The sequence below is a fragment of the Strix aluco genome, chromosome 12 (genome assembly GCF_031877795.1).
Source record: "Strix aluco isolate bStrAlu1 chromosome 12, bStrAlu1.hap1, whole genome shotgun sequence".
NCBI classification, from domain to species: Eukaryota; Metazoa; Chordata; class Aves; order Strigiformes; family Strigidae; genus Strix; species Strix aluco.
The window spans coordinates 2,406,557-2,426,207 of record NC_133942.1 but is presented as its reverse complement, the minus strand read 5'-3'; the positions used below and the strand labels follow the sequence as shown (position 1 = coordinate 2,426,207).

The 19,651-nt window shown below is 53.7% G+C and overlaps 1 pseudogene; it reads right to left on the bottom strand.

Moving 5' to 3' along the window:
• The window catches only part of LOC141928915 (kinesin-like protein KIF20B), a 136,919-nt pseudogene extending 117,553 nt beyond the window's left edge, over positions 1 to 19,366 (bottom strand).
• Positions 19,367 to 19,651: the final 285 nt, after the last annotated feature.

Here is a 19,651-nt window from a genome sequence, read left to right as displayed (position 1 = left end):
GCCTCCTCAGCTGCCCGCCCACCGGCTTGCCAGTCTCCTTAGAGCCGGCTAGCCGCCTTTCTGTCTCCAAAAAGATTCAAAAGTCCCCCCAAAAAAAAAGCTACTTTCCGGTCCCTTTTGCCGCAAAAACCCCCCAGTACGGCCTTGCCTGCACTGCAGCTGCTCTCCTCGGCGAGTGACCCTTGCTGTGTTCACACCTCGCTCGAAACAGGCGCCACCGGCCCTGGGCTCAGCCCACAGCCCACGCCTCCTCAGCTGCCCGCCCACCGGCTTGCCAGTCTCCTTAGAGCCGGCTAGCCGCCTTTCTGTCTCCAAAAAGATTCAAAAGTCCCCCCCAAAAAAAAGCTACTTTCCAGTCCCTTTTGCCGCAAAAACCCCCCCGTACGGCCTTGCCTGCACTGCAGCTGCTCTCCTCGGCGAGTGACCGTTGCTGTGTTCACACCTCGCTCGAAACAGGCGCCACCGGCCCTGGGCTCAGCCCACAGCCCACGCCTCCTCAGCTGCCCGCCCACCGGCTTGCCAGTCTCCTTAGAGCCGGCTAGCCGCCTTTCTGTCTCCAAAAAGATTCAAAAGTCCCCCCCAAAAAAAAGCTACTTTCCAGTCCCTTTTGCCGCGAAAACTCCCCCGTACGGCCTTGCCTGCACTGCAGCTGCTCTCCTCGGCGAGTGACCCTTGCTGTGTTCACACCTCGCTCGAAACAGGCGCCACCGGCCCTGGGCTCAGCCCACAGCCCACGCCTCCTCAGCTGCCCGCCGACCGGCTTGCCAGTCTCCTTAGAGACGGCTAGCCGCCTTTCTGTCTCCAAAAAGATTCAAAAGTCCCCCCCCAAAAAAAGCTACTTTCCAGTCCCTTTTGCCGCAAAAACCCCCCAGTACGGCCTTGCCTGCACTGCAGCTGCTCTCCTCGGCGAGTGACCCTTGCTGTGTTCACACCTCGCTCGAAACAGGCGCCACCGGCCCTGGGCTCAGCCCACAGCCCACGCCTCCTCAGCTGCCTGCCCACCGGCTTGCCAGTCTCCTTAGAGCCGGCTAGCCGCCTTTCTGTCTCCAAAAAGATTCAAAAGTCCCCCCCAAAAAAAAGCTACTTTCCAGTCCCTTTTGCCGCAAAAACCCCCCCGTACGGCCTTGCCTGCACTGCAGCTGCTCTCCTCGGCGAGTGACCGTTGCTGTGTTCACACCTCGCTCGAAACAGGCGCCACCGGCCCTGGGCTCAGCCCACAGCCCACGCCTCCTCAGCTGCCCGCCCACCGGCTTGCCAGTCTCCTTAGAGCCGGCTAGCCGCCTTTCTGTCTCCAAAAAGATTCAAAAGTCCCCCCCAAAAAAAGCTACTTTCCAGTCCCTTTTGCCGCGAAAACCCCCCAGTACGGCCTTGCCTGCACTGCAGCTGCTCTCCTCGGCAAATGACCGTTGCTGTGTTCACACCTCGCTCGAAACAGGCGCCACCGGCCCTGGGCTCAGCCCACAGCCCACGCCTCCTCAGCTGCCCGCCCACCGGCTTGCCAGTCTCCTTAGAGCCGGCTAGCCGCCTTTCTGTCTCCAAAAAGATTCAAAAGTCCCCCCCCAAAAAAAGCTACTTTCCAGTCCCTTTTGCCGCGAAAACCCCCCAGTACGGCCTTGCCTGCACTGCAGCTGCTCTCCTCGGCGAGTGACCCTTGCTGTGTTCACACCTTGCTCGAAACAGGCACCACCGGCCCTGGGCTCAGCCCACAAGCCCACGCCTCCTCACCTGCCCGCCCACCGGCTTGCCAGTCTCCTTAGAGCCGGCTAGCCGCCTTTCTGTCTCCAAAAAGATTCAAAAGTCCCCCCCAAAAAAAAGCTACTTTCCAGTCCCTTTTGCCGCGAAAACTCCCCCGTACGGCCTTGCCTGCACTGCAGCTGCTCTCCTCGGCGAGTGACCGTTGCTGTGTTCACACCTCGCTCGAAACAGGCGCCACCGGCCCTGGGCTCAGCCCACAGCCCACGCCTCCTCAGCTGCCCGCCCACCGGCTTGCCAGTCTCCTTAGAGCCGGCTAGCCGCCTTTCTGTCTCCAAAAAGATTCAAAAGTCCCCCCCAAAAAAAAGCTACTTTCCAGTCCCTTTTGCCGCAAAAACGCCCCCGTACGGCCTTGCCTGCACTGCAGCTGCTCTCCTCGGCGAGTGACCGTTGCTGTGTTCACACCTCGCTCGAAACAGGCGCCACTGGCCCTGGGCTCAGCCCACAGCCCACGCCTCCTCAGCTGCCCGCCCACCGGCTTGCCAGTCTCCTTAGAGCCGGCTAGCCGCCTTTCTGTCTCCAAAAAGATTCAAAAGTCCCCCCCCAAAAAAAGCTACTTTCCAGTCCCTTTTGCCGCAAAAACGCCCCCGTACGGCCTTGCCTGCACTGCAGCTGCTCTCCTCGGCGAGTGACCGTTGCTGTGTTCACACCTCGCTCGAAACAGGCGCCACCGGCCCTGGGCTCAGCCCATAGCCCACGCCTCCTCAGCTGCCCGCCCACCGGCTTGCCAGTCTCCTTAGAGCCGGCTAGCCGCCTTTCTGTCTCCAAAAAGATTCAAAAGTCCCCCCCAAAAAAAAGCTACTTTCCAGTCCCTTTTGCCGCGAAAACCCCCCAGTACGGCCTTGCCTGCGCTGCAGCTGCTCTCCTCGGCGAGTGACCGTTGCTGTGTTCACACCTCGCTCGAAACAGGCGCCACCGGCCCTGGGCTCAGCCCACAGCCCACGCCTCCTCAGCTGCCCGCCCACCGGCTTGCCAGTCTCCTTAGAGACGGCTAGCCGCCTTTCTGTCTCCAAAAAGATTCAAAAGTCCCCCCCAAAAAAAAGCTACTTTACAGTCCCTTTTGCCGCAAAAACCCCCCAGTACGGCCTTGCCTGCACTGCAGCTGCTCTCCTCGGCGAGTGACCGTTGCTGTGTTCACACCTCGCTCGAAACAGGCGCCACCGCCCCTGGGCTCAGCCCACAGCCCACGCCTCCTCAGCTGCCCGCCCACCGGCTTGCCAGTCTCCTTAGAGCCGGCTAGCCGCCTTTCTGTCTCCAAAAAGATTCAAAAGTCCCCCCCCAAAAAAAGCTACTTTCCAGTCCCTTTTGCCGCGAAAACCCCCCAGTACGGCCTTGCCTGCACTGCAGCTGCTCTCCTCGGCGAGTGACCGTTGCTGTGTTCACACCTCGCTCGAAACAGGCGCCACCGGCCCTGGGCTCAGCCCACAGCCCACGCCTCCTCAGCTGCCCGCCCACCGGCTTGCCAGTCTCCTTAGAGACGGCTAGCCGCCTTTCTGTCTCCAAAAAGATTCAAAAGTCCCCCCCAAAAAAAGCTACTTTCCAGTCCCTTTTGCCGCGAAAACCCCCCAGTACGGCTTTGCCTGCACTGCAGCTGCTCTCCTCGGCAAATGACCGTTGCAGTGTTCACACCTCGCTCGAAACAGGCGCCACCGGCCCTGGGCTCAGCCCACAGCCCACGCCTCCTCAGCTGCCCGCCCACCGGCTTGCCAGTAGCCTTAGAGCCAGCTAGCCGCCTTTCTGTCTCCAAAAAGATTCAAAAGTCCCCCCCCAAAAAAAGCTACTTTACAGTCCCTTTTGCCGCGAAAACTCCCCAGTACGGCCTTGCCTGCACTGCAGCTGCTCTCCTCGGCGAGTGACCGTTGCTGTGTTCACACCTCGCTCGAAACAGGCGCCACCGGCCCTGGACTCAGCCCACAGCCCACGCCTCCTCAGCTGCCCGCCCACCGGCTTGCCAGTCTCCTTAGAGACGGCTAGCCGCCTTTCTGTCTCCAAAAAGATTCAAAAGTCCCCCCCAAAAAAAAGCTACTTTCCAGTCCCTTTTGCCGCGAAAACTCCCCAGTACGGCCTTGCCTGCACTGCAGCTGCTCTCCTCGGCGAGTGACCCTTGCTGTGTTCACACCTCGCTCGAAACAGGCGCCACCGGCCCTGGGCTCAGCCCACAGCCCACGCCTCCTCAGCTGCCCGCCCACCGGCTTGCCAGTCTCCTTAGAGCCGGCTAGCCGCCTTTCTGTCTCCAAAAAGATTCAAAAGTCCCCCCCCAGAAAAAGCTACTTTCCAGTCCCTTTTGCCGCAAAAACCCCCCAGTACGGCCTTGCCTGCACTGCAGCTGCTCTCCTCGGCGAGTGACCCTTGCTGTGTTCACACCTCGCTCGAAACAGGTGCCACCGGCCCTGGGCTCAGCCCACAGCCCACGCCTCCTCAGCTGCCCGCCCACCGGCTTGCCAGTCTCCTTAGAGCCGGCTAGCCGCCTTTCTGTCTCCAAAAAGATTCAAAAGTCCCCCCCAAAAAAAAGCTACTTTCCAGTCCCTTTTGCCGCAAAAACCCCCCCGTACGGCCTTGCCTGCACTGCAGCTGCTCTCCTCGGCGAGTGACCGTTGCTGTGTTCACACCTCGCTCGAAACAGGCGCCACCGGCCCTGGGCTCAGCCCACAGCCCACGCCTCCTCAGCTGCCCGCCCACCGGCTTGCCAGTCTCCTTAGAGCCGGCTAGCCGCCTTTCTGTCTCCAAAAAGATTCAAAAGTCCCCCCCCAAAAAAAGCTACTTTCCAGTCCCTTTTGCCGCGAAAACCCCCCAGTACGGCCTTGCCTGCACTGCAGCTGCTCTCCTCGGCGAGTGACCCTTGCTGTGTTCACACCTTGCTCGAAACAGGCACCACCGGCCCTGGGCTCAGCCCACAAGCCCACGCCTCCTCAGCTGCCCGCCCACCGGCTTGCCAGTCTCCTTAGAGCCGGCTAGCCGCCTTTCTGTCTCCAAAAAGATTCAAAAGTCCCCCCCAAAAAAAAGCTACTTTCCAGTCCCTTTTGCCGCAAAAACCCCCCAGTACGGCCTTGCCTGCACTGCAGCTGCTCTCCTCGGCGAGTGACCGTTGCTGTGTTCACACCTCGCTCGAAACAGGCGCCACCGGCCCTGGGCTCAGCCCACAGCCCACGCCTCCTCAGCTGCCCGCCCACCGGCTTGCCAGTCTCCTTAGAGACGGCTAGCCGCCTTTCTGTCTCCAAAAAGATTCAAAAGTCCCCCCCAAAAAAAGCTACTTTCCAGTCCCTTTTGCCGCGAAAACCCCCCAGTACGGCCTTGCCTGCACTGCAGCTGCTCTCCTCGGCAAATGACCGTTGCAGTGTTCACACCTCGCTCGAAACAGGCGCCACCGGCCCTGGGCTCAGCCCACAGCCCACGCCTCCTCAGCTGCCCGCCCACCGGCTTGCCAGTAGCCTTAGAGCCAGCTAGCCGCCTTTCTGTCTCCAAAAAGATTCAAAAGTCCCCCCCCAAAAAAAGCTACTTTCCAGTCCCTTTTGCCGCGAAAACCCCCCAGTACGGCCTTGCCTACACTGCAGCTGCTCTCCTCGGCGAGCGACCGTTGCTGTGTTCACACCTTGCTCGAAACAGGCACCACCGGCCCTGGGCTCAGCCCACAAGCCCACGCCTCCTCAGCTGCCCGCCCACCGGCTTGCCAGTCTCCTTAGAGCCGGCTAGCCGCCTTTCTGTCTCCAAAAAGATTCAAAAGTCCCCCCCAAAAAAAAGCTACTTTCCAGTCCCTTTTGCCGCAAAAACCCCCCAGTACGGCCTTGCCTGCACTGCAGCTGCTCTCCTCGGCGAGTGACCCTTGCTGTGTTCACACCTCGCTCGAAACAGGCGCCACCGGCCCTGGGCTCAGCCCACAGCCCACGCCTCCTCAGCTGCCCGCCCACCGGCTTGCCAGTCTCCTTAGAGCCGGCTAGCCGCCTTTCTGTCTCCAAAAAGATTCAAAAGTCCCCCCCAAAAAAAAGCTACTTTCCAGTCCCTTTTGCCGCAAAAACCCCCCCGTACGGCCTTGCCTGCACTGCAGCTGCTCTCCTCGGCGAGTGACCGTTGCTGTGTTCACACCTCGCTCGAAACAGGCGCCACCGGCCCTGGGCTCAGCCCACAGCCCACGCCTCCTCAGCTGCCCGCCCACCGGCTTGCCAGTCTCCTTAGAGCCGGCTAGCCGCCTTTCTGTCTCCAAAAAGATTCAAAAGTCCCCCCAAAAAAAAGCTACTTTCCAGTCCCTTTTGCCGCAAAAACCCCCCCGTACGGCCTTGCCTGCACTGCAGCTGCTCTCCTCGGCGAGTGACCGTTGCTGTGTTCACACCTCGCTCGAAACAGGCGCCACCGGCCCTGGGCTCAGCCCACAGCCCACGCCTCCTCAGCTGCCCGCCCACCGGCTTGCCAGTCTCCTTAGAGCCGGCTAGCCGCCTTTCTGTCTCCAAAAAGATTCAAAAGTCCCCCCCAAAAAAAAGCTACTTTCCAGTCCCTTTTGCCGCAAAAACCCCCCCGTACGGCCTTGCCTGCACTGCAGCTGCTCTCCTCGGCGAGTGACCGTTGCTGTGTTCACACCTCGCTCGAAACAGGCGCCACCGGCCCTGGGCTCAGCCCACAGCCCACGCCTCCTCAGCTGCCCGCCCACCGGCTTGCCAGTCTCCTTAGAGCCGGCTAGCCGCCTTTCTGTCTCCAAAAAGATTCAAAAGTCCCCCCCCAAAAAAAGCTACTTTCCAGTCCCTTTTGCCGCGAAAACTCCCCAGTACGGCCTTGCCTGCACTGCAGCTGCTCTCCTCGGCGAGTGACCGTTGCTGTGTTCACACCTCGCTCGAAACAGGCGCCACCGGCCCCGGGCTCAGCCCACAGCCCACGCCTCCTCAGCTGCCTGCCCACCGGCTTGCCAGTCTCCTTAGAGCCAGCTAGCCGCCTTTCTGTCTCCAAAAAGATTCAAAAGTCCCCCCCAAAAAAAAGCTACTTTCCAGTCCCTTTTGCCGCGAAAACCCCCCAGTACGGCCTTGCCTGCACTGCAGCTGCTCTCCTCGGCGAGTGACCCTTGCTGTGTTCACACCTCGCTCGAAACAGGCGCCACCGGCCCTGGGCTCAGCCCACAGCCCACGCCTCCTCAGCTGCCCGCCCACCGGCTTGCCAGTCTCCTTAGAGCCAGCTAGCCGCCTTTCTGTCTCCAAAAAGATTCAAAATTTCCCCCCCAAAAAAAGCTACTTTCCAGTCCCTTTTGCCGCAAAAACCCCCCAGTACGGCCTTGCCTGCGCTGGAGCTGCTCTCCTCGGCGAGTGACCGTTGCTGTGTTCACACCTCGCTCGAAACACGCGCCACCGGCCCTGGGCTCAGCCCACAGCCCACGCCTCCTCAGCTGCCCGCCCACCGGCTTGCCAGTCTCCTTAGAGACGGCTAGCCGCCTTTCTGTCTCCAAAAAGATTCAAAAGTCCCCCCCAAAAAAAAGCTACTTTACAGTCCCTTTTGCCGCAAAAACCCCCCAGTACGGCCTTGCCTGCACTGCAGCTGCTCTCCTCGGCGAGTGACCGTTGCTGTGTTCGCACCTCGCTCGAAACAGGCGCCACCGGCCCTGGGCTCAGCCCACAGCCCACGCCTCCTCAGCTGCCCGCCCACCGGCTTGCCAGTCTCCTTAGAGCCGGTTAGCCGCCTTTCTGTCTCCAAAAAGATTCAAAAGTCCCCCCAAAAAAAAGCTACTTTCCAGTCCCTTTTGCCGCGAAAACTCCCCAGTACGGCCTTGCCTGCACTGCAGCTGCTCTCCTCGGCGAGTGACCGTTGCTGTGTTCACACCTCGCTCGAAACAGGCGCCACCGGCCCTGGGCTCAGCCCACAGCCCACGCCTCCTCAGCTGCCCGCCCACCGGCTTGCCAGTCTCCTTAGAGCCGGCTAGCCGCCTTTCTGTCTCCAAAAAGATTCAAAAGTCCCCCCCAAAAAAAAGCTACTTTCCAGTCCCTTTTGCCGCAAAAACCCCTCCGTACGGCCTTGCCTGCACTGCAGCTGCTCTCCTCGGCGAGTGACCGTTGCTGTGTTCACACCTCGCTCGAAACAGGCGCCACCGGCCCTGGGCTCAGCCCACAGCCCACGCCTCCTCAGCTGCCCGCCCACCGGCTTGCCAGTCTCCTTAGAGCCGGCTAGCCGCCTTTCTGTCTCCAAAAAGATTCAAAAGTCCCCCCCAAAAAAAAGCTACTTTCCAGACCCTATTGCCGCAAAAACCCCCCAGTACGGCCTTGCCTGCACTGCAGCTGCTCTCCTCAGCGAGTGACCCTTGCTGTGTTCACACCTCGCTCGAAACAGGCGCCACCGGCCCTGGGCTCAGCCCACAGCCCACGCCTCCTCAGCTGCCCGCCCACCGGCTTGCCAGTCTCCTTAGAGCCGGCTAGCCGCCTTTCTGTCTCCAAAAAGATTCAAAAGTCCCCCCCAAAAAAAAGCTACTTTCCAGTCCCTTTTGCCGCAAAAACCCCCCAGTACGGCCTTGCCTGCACTGCAGCTGCTCTCCTCGGCGAGTGACCCTTGCTGTGTTCACACCTCGCTCGAAACAGGCGCCACCGGCCCTGGGCTCAGCCCACAGCCCACGCCTCCTCAGCTGCCCGCCCACCGGCTTGCCAGTCTCCTTAGAGCCAGCTAGCCGCCTTTCTGTCTCCAAAAAGATTCAAAATTTCCCCCCCAAAAAAAGCTACTTTCCAGTCCCTTTTGCCGCAAAAAGCCCCCAGTACGGCCTTGCCTGCGCTGGAGCTGCTCACCTCGGCGAGTGACCGTTGCTGTGTTCACACCTCGCTCGAAACACGCGCCACCGGCCCTGGGCTCAGCCCACAGCCCACGCCTCCTCAGCTGCCCGCCCACCGGCTTGCCAGTCTCCTTAGAGCCAGCTAGCCGCCTTTCTGTCTCCAAAAAGATTCAAAAGTCCCCCCCAAAAAAAAGCTACTTTCCAGTCCCTTTTGCCGCAAAAACCCCCCAGTACGGCCTTGCCTGCACTGCAGCTACTCTCCTCAGCGAGTGACCCTTGCTGTGTTCACACCTCGCTCGAAACAGGCGCCACCGGCCCTGGGCTCAGCCCACAGCCCACGCCTCCTCAGCTGCCCGCCCACCGGCTTGCCAGTCTCCTTAGAGCCGGCTAGCCGCCTTTCTGTCTCCAAAAAGATTCAAAAGTCCCCCCCAAAAAAAGCTACTTTCCAGACCCTATTGCCGCAAAAACCCCCCAGTACGGCCTTGCCTGCACTGCAGCTGCTCTCCTCAGCGAGTGACCCTTGCTGTGTTCACACCTCGCTCGAAACAGGCGCCAGCGGCCCTGGGCTCAGCCCACAGCCCACGCCTCCTCAGCTGCCCGCCCACCGGCTTGCCAGTCTCCTTAGAGCCGGCTAGCCGCCTTTCTGTCTCCAAAAAGATTCAAAAGTCCCCCCCAAAAAAAAGCTACTTTCCAGTCCCTTTTGCCGCGAAAACCCCCCAGTACGGCCTTGCCTGCACTGCAGCTGCTCTCCTCGGCGAGTGACCCTTGCTGTGTTCACACCTCGCTCGAAACAGGCGCCACCGGCCCTGGGCTCAGCCCACAGCCCACGCCTCCTCAGCTGCCCGCCCACCGGCTTGCCAGTCTCCTTAGAGCCAGCTAGCCGCCTTTCTGTCTCCAAAAAGATTCAAAATTTCCCCCCCAAAAAAAGCTACTTTCCAGTCCCTTTTGCCGCAAAAAGCCCCCAGTACGGCCTTGCCTGCGCTGGAGCTGCTCTCCTCGGCGAGTGACCGTTGCTGTGTTCACACCTCGCTCGAAACAGGCGCCACCGGCCCTGGGCTCAGCCCACAGCCCACGCCTCCTCAGCTGCCCGCCCACCGGCTTGCCAGTCTCCTTAGAGCCGGCTAGCCGCCTTTCTGTCTCCAAAAAGATTCAAAAGTCCCCCCCCAAAAAAAGCTACTTTCCAGTCCCTTTTGCCGCGAAAACTCCCCAGTACGGCCTTGCCTGCACTGCAGCTGCTCTCCTCGGCGAGTGACCGTTGCTGTGTTCACACCTCGCTCGAAACAGGCGCCACCGGCCCTGGGCTCAGCCCACAGCCCACGCCTCCTCAGCTGCCCGCCCACCGGCTTGCCAGTCTCCTTAGAGCCGGCTAGCCGCCTTTCTGTCTCCAAAAAGATTCAAAAGTCCCCCCCAAAAAAAAGCTACTTTCCAGACCCTTTTGCCGCAAAAACCCCCCAGTACGGCCTTGCCTGCACTGCAGCTGCTCTCCTCAGCGAGTGACCCTTGCTGTGTTCACACCTCGCTCGAAACAGGCGCCACCGGCCCTGGGCTCAGCCCACAGCCCACGCCTCCTCAGCTGCCCGCCCACCGGCTTGCCAGTCTCCTTAGAGCCAGCTAGCCGCCTTTCTGTCTCCAAAAAGATTCAAAAGTCCCCCCCCAAAAAAAGCTACTTTCCAGTCCCTTTTGCCGCAAAAACCCCCCAGTACGGCCTTGCCTGCACTGCAGCTGCTCTCCTCGGCGAGTGACCGTTGCTGTGTTCACACCTCGCTCGAAACAGGCGCCACCGGCCCTGGGCTCAGCCCACAGCCCACGCCTCCTCAGCTGCCCGCCCACCGGCTTGCCAGTCTCCTTAGAGACGGCTAGCCGCCTTTCTGTCTCCAAAAAGATTCAAAAGTCCCCCCCCAAAAAAAGCTACTTTACAGTCCCTTTTGCCGCGAAAACTCCCCAGTACGGCCTTGCCTGCACTGCAGCTGCTCTCCTCGGCGAGTGACCCTTGCTGTGTTCACACCTCGCTCGAAACAGGCGCCACCGGCCCTGGACTCAGCCCACAGCCCACGCCTCCTCAGCTGCCCGCCCACCGGCTTGCCAGTCTCCTTAGAGACGGCTAGCCGCCTTTCTGTCTCCAAAAAGATTCAAAAGTCCCCCCCAAAAAAAAGCTACTTTACAGTCCCTTTTGCCGCGAAAACTCCCCAGTACGGCCTTGCCTGCACTGCAGCTGCTCTCCTCGGCGAGTGACCCTTGCTGTGTTCACACCTCGCTCGAAACAGGCGCCACCGGCCCTGGGCTCAGCCCACAGCCCACGCCTCCTCAGCTGCCCGCCCACCGGCTTGCCAGTCTCCTTAGAGCCGGCTAGCCGCCTTTCTGTCTCCAAAAAGATTCAAAAGTCCCCCCCCAGAAAAAGCTACTTTCCAGTCCCTTTTGCCGCAAAAACCCCCCAGTACGGCCTTGCCTGCACTGCAGCTGCTCTCCTCGGCGAGTGACCCTTGCTGTGTTCACACCTCGCTCGAAACAGGTGCCACCGGCCCTGGGCTCAGCCCACAGCCCACGCCTCCTCAGCTGCCCGCCCACCGGCTTGCCAGTCTCCTTAGAGCCGGCTAGCCGCCTTTCTGTCTCCAAAAAGATTCAAAAGTCCCCCCCAAAAAAAAGCTACTTTCCAGTCCCTTTTGCCGCAAAAACCCCCCCGTACGGCCTTGCCTGCACTGCAGCTGCTCTCCTCGGCGAGTGACCGTTGCTGTGTTCACACCTCGCTCGAAACAGGCGCCACCGGCCCTGGGCTCAGCCCACAGCCCACGCCTCCTCAGCTGCCCGCCCACCGGCTTGCCAGTCTCCTTAGAGCCGGCTAGCCGCCTTTCTGTCTCCAAAAAGATTCAAAAGTCCCCCCCCAAAAAAAGCTACTTTCCAGTCCCTTTTGCCGCGAAAACCCCCCAGTACGGCCTTGCCTGCACTGCAGCTGCTCTCCTCGGCGAGTGACCCTTGCTGTGTTCACACCTTGCTCGAAACAGGCACCACCGGCCCTGGGCTCAGCCCACAAGCCCACGCCTCCTCAGCTGCCCGCCCACCGGCTTGCCAGTCTCCTTAGAGCCGGCTAGCCGCCTTTCTGTCTCCAAAAAGATTCAAAAGTCCCCCCCAAAAAAAAGCTACTTTCCAGTCCCTTTTGCCGCAAAAACCCCCCAGTACGGCCTTGCCTGCACTGCAGCTGCTCTCCTCGGCGAGTGACCGTTGCTGTGTTCACACCTCGCTCGAAACAGGCGCCACCGGCCCTGGGCTCAGCCCACAGCCCACGCCTCCTCAGCTGCCCGCCCACCGGCTTGCCAGTCTCCTTAGAGACGGCTAGCCGCCTTTCTGTCTCCAAAAAGATTCAAAAGTCCCCCCCAAAAAAAGCTACTTTCCAGTCCCTTTTGCCGCGAAAACCCCCCAGTACGGCCTTGCCTGCACTGCAGCTGCTCTCCTCGGCAAATGACCGTTGCAGTGTTCACACCTCGCTCGAAACAGGCGCCACCGGCCCTGGGCTCAGCCCACAGCCCACGCCTCCTCAGCTGCCCGCCCACCGGCTTGCCAGTAGCCTTAGAGCCAGCTAGCCGCCTTTCTGTCTCCAAAAAGATTCAAAAGTCCCCCCCCAAAAAAAGCTACTTTCCAGTCCCTTTTGCCGCGAAAACTCCCCAGTACGGCCTTGCCTGCACTGCAGCTGCTCTCCTCGGCGAGTGACCGTTGCTGTGTTCACACCTCGCTCGAAACAGGCGCCACCGGCCCTGGGCTCAGCCCACAGCCCACGCCTCCTCAGCTGCCCGCCCACCGGCTTGCCAGTCTCCTTAGAGCCGGCTAGCCGCCTTTCTGTCTCCAAAAAGATTCAAAAGTCCCCCCCAAAAAAAAGCTACTTTCCAGTCCCTTTTGCTGCAAAAACCCCCCCGTACGGCCTTGCCTGCACTGCAGCTGCTCTCCTCGGCGAGTGACCATTGCTGTGTTCACACCTCGCTCGAAACAGGCGCCACCGGCCCTGGGCTCAGCCCACAGCCCACGCCTCCTCAGCTGCCCGCCCACCGGCTTGCCAGTCTCCTTAGAGCCGGCTAGCCGCCTTTCTGTCTCCAAAAAGATTCAAAAGTCCCCCCCAAAAAAAAGCTACTTTCCAGACCCTTTTGCCGCAAAAACCCCCCAGTACGGCCTTGCCTGCACTGCAGCTGCTCTCCTCAGCGAGTGACCCTTGCTGTGTTCACACCTCGCTCGAAACAGGCGCCACCGGCCCTGGGCTCAGCCCACAGCCCACGCCTCCTCAGCTGCCCGCCCACCGGCTTGCCAGTCTCCTTAGAGCCAGCTAGCCGCCTTTCTGTCTCCAAAAAGATTCAAAAGTCCCCCCCCAAAAAAAGCTACTTTCCAGTCCCTTTTGCCGCAAAAACCCCCCAGTACGGCCTTGCCTGCACTGCAGCTGCTCTCCTCCGCGAGTGACCGTTGCTGTGTTCACACCTCGCTCGAAACAGGCGCCACCGGCCCTGGGCTCAGCCCACAGCCCACGCCTCCTCAGCTGCCCGCCCACCGGCTTGCCAGTCTCCTTAGAGCCGGCTAGCCGCCTTTCTGTCTCCAAAAAGATTCAAAAGTCCCCCCCAAAAAAAAGCTACTTTCCAGTCCCTTTTGCCGCAAAAACCCCCCAGTACGGCCTTGCCTGCACTGCAGCTGCTCTCCTTGGCGAGTGACCGTTGCTGTGTTCACACCTCGCTCGAAACAGGCGCCACCGGCCCTGGGCTCAGCCCACAGCCCACGCCTCCTCAGCTGCCCGCCCACCGGCTTGCCAGTCTCCTTAGAGCCGGCTAGCCGCCTTTCTGTCTCCAAAAAGATTCAAAAGTCCCCCCCAAAAAAAAGCTACTTTCCAGTCCCTTTTGCCGCAAAAACCCCCCAGTACGGCCTTGCCTGCACTGCAGCTGCTCTCCTCGGCGAGATATTAGATAGCAGTAGTATAGTAGTTATAAGATAGCAGTAGTATATGGGGCAGCTAGACTTGTTCCTAGGTGAGAGCATGGAATGCCTACAGAAGAAAAATTCACCCAGATCTCAGGGAATTTCTTCCAAATATAGCAAGTGTCTTGTCAGGCTGGATATTTTATGGGAATTATGGATTTTTAATAGAACATGTTCCCACTCCCACAAAAAAAAATATGTATGTCCCAACAAAGCCTTTTAAAAAGCTTTACAAGGAAATAAAGCGTGACTAGGAGCAATTAGAAAATATGATTGCAACATGAGACAGAAAAATCCAGTAAGTAAATTCATATTCTTAGAAGTGAGGTAACCTGCTCTTTAAAGGCAAATCAGAAGTAGTGGTCAAGATAAACTGCAACACACTTACTTTTTGTGCAGTGGCCGAGAACTTTAACACATGGAGTGTTTCATCATATGCTGAAGCACACTGGCTTATGTTTACTATCACGTATACCTTCCCCTTTGCACTGAAGAATCCTTGAAGGAAATGAGTTAACTTACTCTCCTGAAAGGGTATGTGCTGCTGCGACCTTTGGAGACAAAAGAACAGATGACCAGATGCTTAATAATGTCCAGCCAGTGTAAGAGCTATCCAGCATGAAGACTTAAAAATATTTATTAAAGCAGTAGTCATTAAATCAATTAAAATTCTTTTGGACTGGATGCAGCTGTTTGCAGAGAGACTGTGTGGCTGTTGTGACTGCTGCTTTAGCCATCACCTCAGACAGGCTACAGCAATACAATCAGGGGGAGCACCTAAACTAAGGGAGTGTTCGACCTTTAGCCTTGGGCAGGTCACACAGCCTCATGCTACACCAAACTATGCCCCAACCTCTCTCTTCCTTTCACCATTAATGAAGAGAACATGTCTAGTCCTACGCATGCAGTATCCAACATCATCAGAGATCTCTCTCACTCAGTATCCGGCCTCTGAGAACGGACAATAGCAAGTGCCTAGGCAAGAAAATGAGCACACACCAAACACATGGAGATACTTTTCAGAACTTTCTTCCTAATCTCCCAGCAGTTTGGCACTTGAATTTAACAGCTGGGGATGTAGTTTATGATGCTTATAGGAAATGTTATGAGAATTCCTAAAACATGACTGAACGCACACTTGCCACCAAACAGGTTGGCTGCATTTTGCACACATAACAGCTATTCAGTTATATGGACAGTGCTACAGAACTCAGGAAGGCAGCGACACTCCTACCAGAGTACATAGACAGCTCATAAGTAGCTTTGCTGCAGGACTGACAGTCCAAAATATTTTAAAGAAATGTACTACTTCCTATTCAACTTGCAAGGGGCAGGTATTAACACTTTAAGAGATCATGCTTCAGAACATTCCTTCTACATTGTTAAAATTCCAAGTTATTAGGATCAGAAAAAGACATTCTGAATACATTAACAGCCCTCTAAGCAGCTGCTAGTTTTAATGCATCCTTCCTATCTGGAAAGAACAGGAAAATAAGACAGACTGTAAATTCACAAAACATAATCAGGAACACACGCTAGCAAAGCTTTTTCATCTTAAGGTGTTACAGACTTTGAACAGGCATCAGGAACAGTGTTACGGGTTAAGTGAATTTGGCAAAGCACATCAACCAGCAGACTGAGTTCATTTAACTTCTGGGACAGAAACAGATCTGCAAATGAGAACATGTGGAGAAAGCAGTTCCTAGACAGTTATATCCAGCTGTGACTATAGATCGTACTGTTTTTTAGAAAACTAACTTCTTGTATTATTTCACTTTTATTTAGATCCCCAAGCTAGGGCATAAATAGCAGGAAGGCTTTCTTTTGTCTGCATATGGTTAGCTGGATCAGGAGGAGTGTTAAAAGTTATGTCAGTATTTATTAAAAACAGATAATTTTTGTCAAATGGTGCCCAGTTATGATAGCACAGCAATATTCTGCTGATGAAAAAAATGTTACACTAGAAGTACGTAGACAGTTGAGTTAGTTCATAAGGAGTAATAAAAGGCTAAAAATTTGACTCTTACTATGACACTAGTGAAAAGGGGGTTTTAAACTTATTCCAAAGTTTGTTTCTTTGATAAACCAAGCTCAGAGGAGTAAAGTTAAATTGCTAAAATATATGATAGCATGCTTAAAGGAGATTAGAGCAAAAGAGCAAAACAAGGAAAAGAGAAAAACAAGACAAGTTTTAAGGTAACTCTGGTAGATCAACAAGTCTATACATCATTTCTGCCAGAAACTTAGTGTTAGCATTGTGTATTTTAAACAACAGCTTTTAAACATTGGAGGCAGTACCTAAAAGCCACAACCAGTTTGCAATTCGTAAAAGGACTTACTTTGACCGTTGACAATTCTTGAGTGCGTTAATACACTTGCCCAGAATCAGAAGAGAGGTGTTTGTATTTCCGCTCTCTTTCAATCTGTGACCTTCACTGTGGGTCCTGGCATATCTTTCTGAACCAGCAAGATCACACATTGACAGTCCGAAAGCAGATAAGGAAAATTCCCTTTATTTACCTTAGAACATGCACAAATTATTCACTTTTAAAAACGATCATTTTTTTTAGAAGAATTTCTTGATCTTCATCTGCACAAACACTTCCATCCTTTTCAATGTTGTTTTCTCAATCAAATTTTACATTACTTCCTGACAAACCTTTTCCCAACACACCTCCTATTTCCCCTCCCCCCACCATCTCTTCCTTCTGAGGACTCAGAGGAGTTCAGGTGTACAGCGGGCTGACAGAACCTTGTGCTGCACAGAGGGGACAAGGCACAGAAGAGCCCTGCAGCCTGATGGCTGGAGGTAGAGGGACAACAACTGTGTGATGGTAGGAACTGGGGAAACCACCACACAGGCATGAGTTTCTACCACGAAGCACTGGGTGTATAGTGCAGTACCAGTCCACCAACACAGACCAGAACTGACAGTTCCCAGTACCAACACACCAACACAGACCATAACTGACAGTTCCCAGTACAAGTCCACCAACACAGACCAGAACTGACAGTTCCCAGTACCAGTCCACCAACACAGACCACAACTGACAGTTCCCAGTACCAGCACACCAACACAGACCATAACTGACAGTTCCCAGTACCAGTCCACCAACACAGACCAGAACTGGCAGTTCCCAGTACCAGCACACCAACACAGACCAGAACTGACAGTTCCATCACAAAGAAGAGAGGGTCTCTGCTCTGAACTTACTCATTGACTCGGGTCACTCGCGGTGCTCCTGAATCTTCAGCTTTTAGTATCTTAACTGTGAATATGCTGTGACTAAAAGGAAAAGCTTAAATCAGCAGAGAAGTGATAAAGTAGACGAATACATTCAAAATATTTTTAGCCTCCACAACATCTGTTCAAAACACTGTTGAATCTTTCAACTTCTCTAAGCATATATTCTATCAGATACAAACTTCTAAAGAGATGCTTATGTAGCCTTTATTTTGCTTTTTCCTCAGACAGTTAGATGGAATAAAGCTAAATGTTTTTGCTTGAAGGAGAGTATTTGATAAAACTGTTAGTTTTTGAACATGTTCATCTTACTGAAGGATTGAATCCTTTTGACTAAAAGCACTGGGTCACATAGTGCTAAAGGATGCCAAACCTAGATATCTAGGCCCTGTTAAAGCCTCTTCCCCTCCTAAAAGCCACAATCCATATTTTAGTTCCCCCCTCCTCCCAGACACCATCCTATGCCCAATGTTATTCAGAAAGTTTCTCACCTTCTGCTGGAGCAAGTATTTAGTTTCTTGCTTGAGATACTCTGGTGTTTCAACCCCAGTTTTAGAAGACTAAAAGCTTCTTTAGAATCAGAAATCTGAACCCACTGCAGATCTTTAGGAAAAACAAACATGGTAATCTTGTAAATATCATTATCCAAAAGAAAGAAGGGATTAGGGGATAAGATATGCACACCAAGAACAATACGTTTACTTGAGACATAAAAACATTTTACTAAGCATGCTTCAGACAGAAATTATATGATGACAAAATCAAGATTCTTCCTTCCATGGGAAAGGAAGGGCACATCTATCTCATCATTTCATCCTATTAGCACACAGAAATATGCTCCATCCAAATTAAGTGAGCAACCTTAGCCTGCGCTCTGGAAAGCCAAAGCACAGGGTCTAACATGAGCATGAAAGCCCTATGTTCATACTCATCAAGGCAGAATTCTACCTGGACAGCTTCTCTGGTTTAGCCTATGATTTTGAGGGCAGGGGGGGAAATCACCTAGACATCTTTCAGGGCCATCAAGTTAAAAAAAAAATCAGTGAAGAATTCTGTCTGCAGTATGATGACTGTATGTCATCTTGGTATGGGCTCGAGTAAATACCTACAACCCTACTAATGGAACTTATAATATGAACATTATGGCCTCTGTTAAACTAGAGGTCACCAAAATTGTACTAGCAAAAAAAACACCAGCTGTGACCAAGAAAAATAAGAAAATCATTAGTTGGTTTTCCTCAAGAACATCAGGAACAATCTTATACTTCCAAATGTTATAAAAAGAGATTATGCTGAAGCATAGCTCAAAGCAGACTATTTCCTACTTCACACATTTTCTAGTCTTTGAAGAAATGAAGGAGTGGGGTTTATCATCTGATTCAGCTTTTTGAATCTATAGTTTGGCATATGAAAGATAAAAGTAGCAGGCCAAACACCTACAAAAAAGCCTTTAATCTAGAATTGGTGTCTTGATTGTCCAAAGAACCTATAACAAATCCAATAGGATTTGAAACCTGTTTTTCCCATGGCCAGAAACAAACACTGAACTGTTAGAGTTCTGCTAACCCCCCGCCTCCCGCAACCCACAACAAATTACATCACAGACTTGATTAGAGTACTGTAAAATGTAATTTGCAGTCAGACTGAACTTTCTCACATATTCTCTGAAGTGCATCTCTACAGAAAATACTAAAAAATAGAACTGTTGAGCCAATTATAACTATAGGTAAGAATTTGGAGTCTTTTTTTAAGAAAATGGAAAAAAAAAACCCACTAAAAATTTGTCAATTGTTCTCAATATTTCTCCCATTTCAAAGAAATATCAAGGCAGTGGAGTGCACGCAGGCTTTGCAGAGTTACAGTTAAGAATAGAGAGAAAACACTATTAAAGGCACAGATACTTCTGTGATACAAATTGTTGCCTTTCACGCTCAAGGTGGACATTTCTAGTGCCACAGTGAATACAGTTCGGAGTTTTCTAATCTAGAAAGAAACATTATTACAGGAAGACTGACTTTTCAAATTACATGTTTGGCAATTTGCAATGTATTCTAATCACCTTTTACATAAGAACATCCCTTGATGTCTTGAGCAAGGCGTAGTGTTTTTCTTTTCTTGTCATTTCATACAGCAATCGATAGATCATAAAAACATTCATTGTAAATCTCACAAAATGAAACCCACAGAGAAAACTTCACGTCATTTTTCGCAGTTGTGCTAGACTGTTCTGAGCCTTTTAAGAGTTCTTCCAAATCTGCCAAGTACAAAATATTACAACTCAGTATAGACCTTGTAAAATGAACTTCATTCAAAAAATTAATAAGTGAAAACTGGTATTACAGCAGCCTTCTAAAAAGCACTTACCCCAGACAAAAGTCCTTTGGAATTTTTCTCCCCTTTCTTAAATATCTGCAAGTCATGTGCTTACCCTACATATCTGCCAGACACCTAATCTACCACTTCCTTTCCCACTTGCAAATTCTATCAAAACCATGCAGCTGTGTTAGAATTATTCAAGTCTCTTCAATGTCTTTAGAAGACAGAGAATCAAACTGACAAGTACATGACATTCTAACATTTTAAAGCAAACCTAGTATTTAGGTAGTTTTTAAATGGCAGAATTAGGTTTATCTGATTACATACAGGGTCAGGATACCACTAGAGACCACAGCATAAGTAGTACTACTCTCCCTTGCCATAGCTTCATCTCATTTAATGCCTGTTCAGGTATACTTCTAACCATTGTATCCTTGTGTTTTCTGGCCAGATAACTTACTCACTGTCCAATTCACAGGCATATAAAAATGTCAAGTAGTTATTTTATTATTAACATAGGCCAGAAGTCAGTTATTGACCTTAAGAAAGCTTCTTTGCCTGCTTTAATTGCAATTCTTTAATATAAAACATACCCTTACAACCAACTGGTGCTTTGCTGTTAGTGCTCTCTCGACGGTCTCCCTGCAAAAGAGAACAGAGACTTTAAG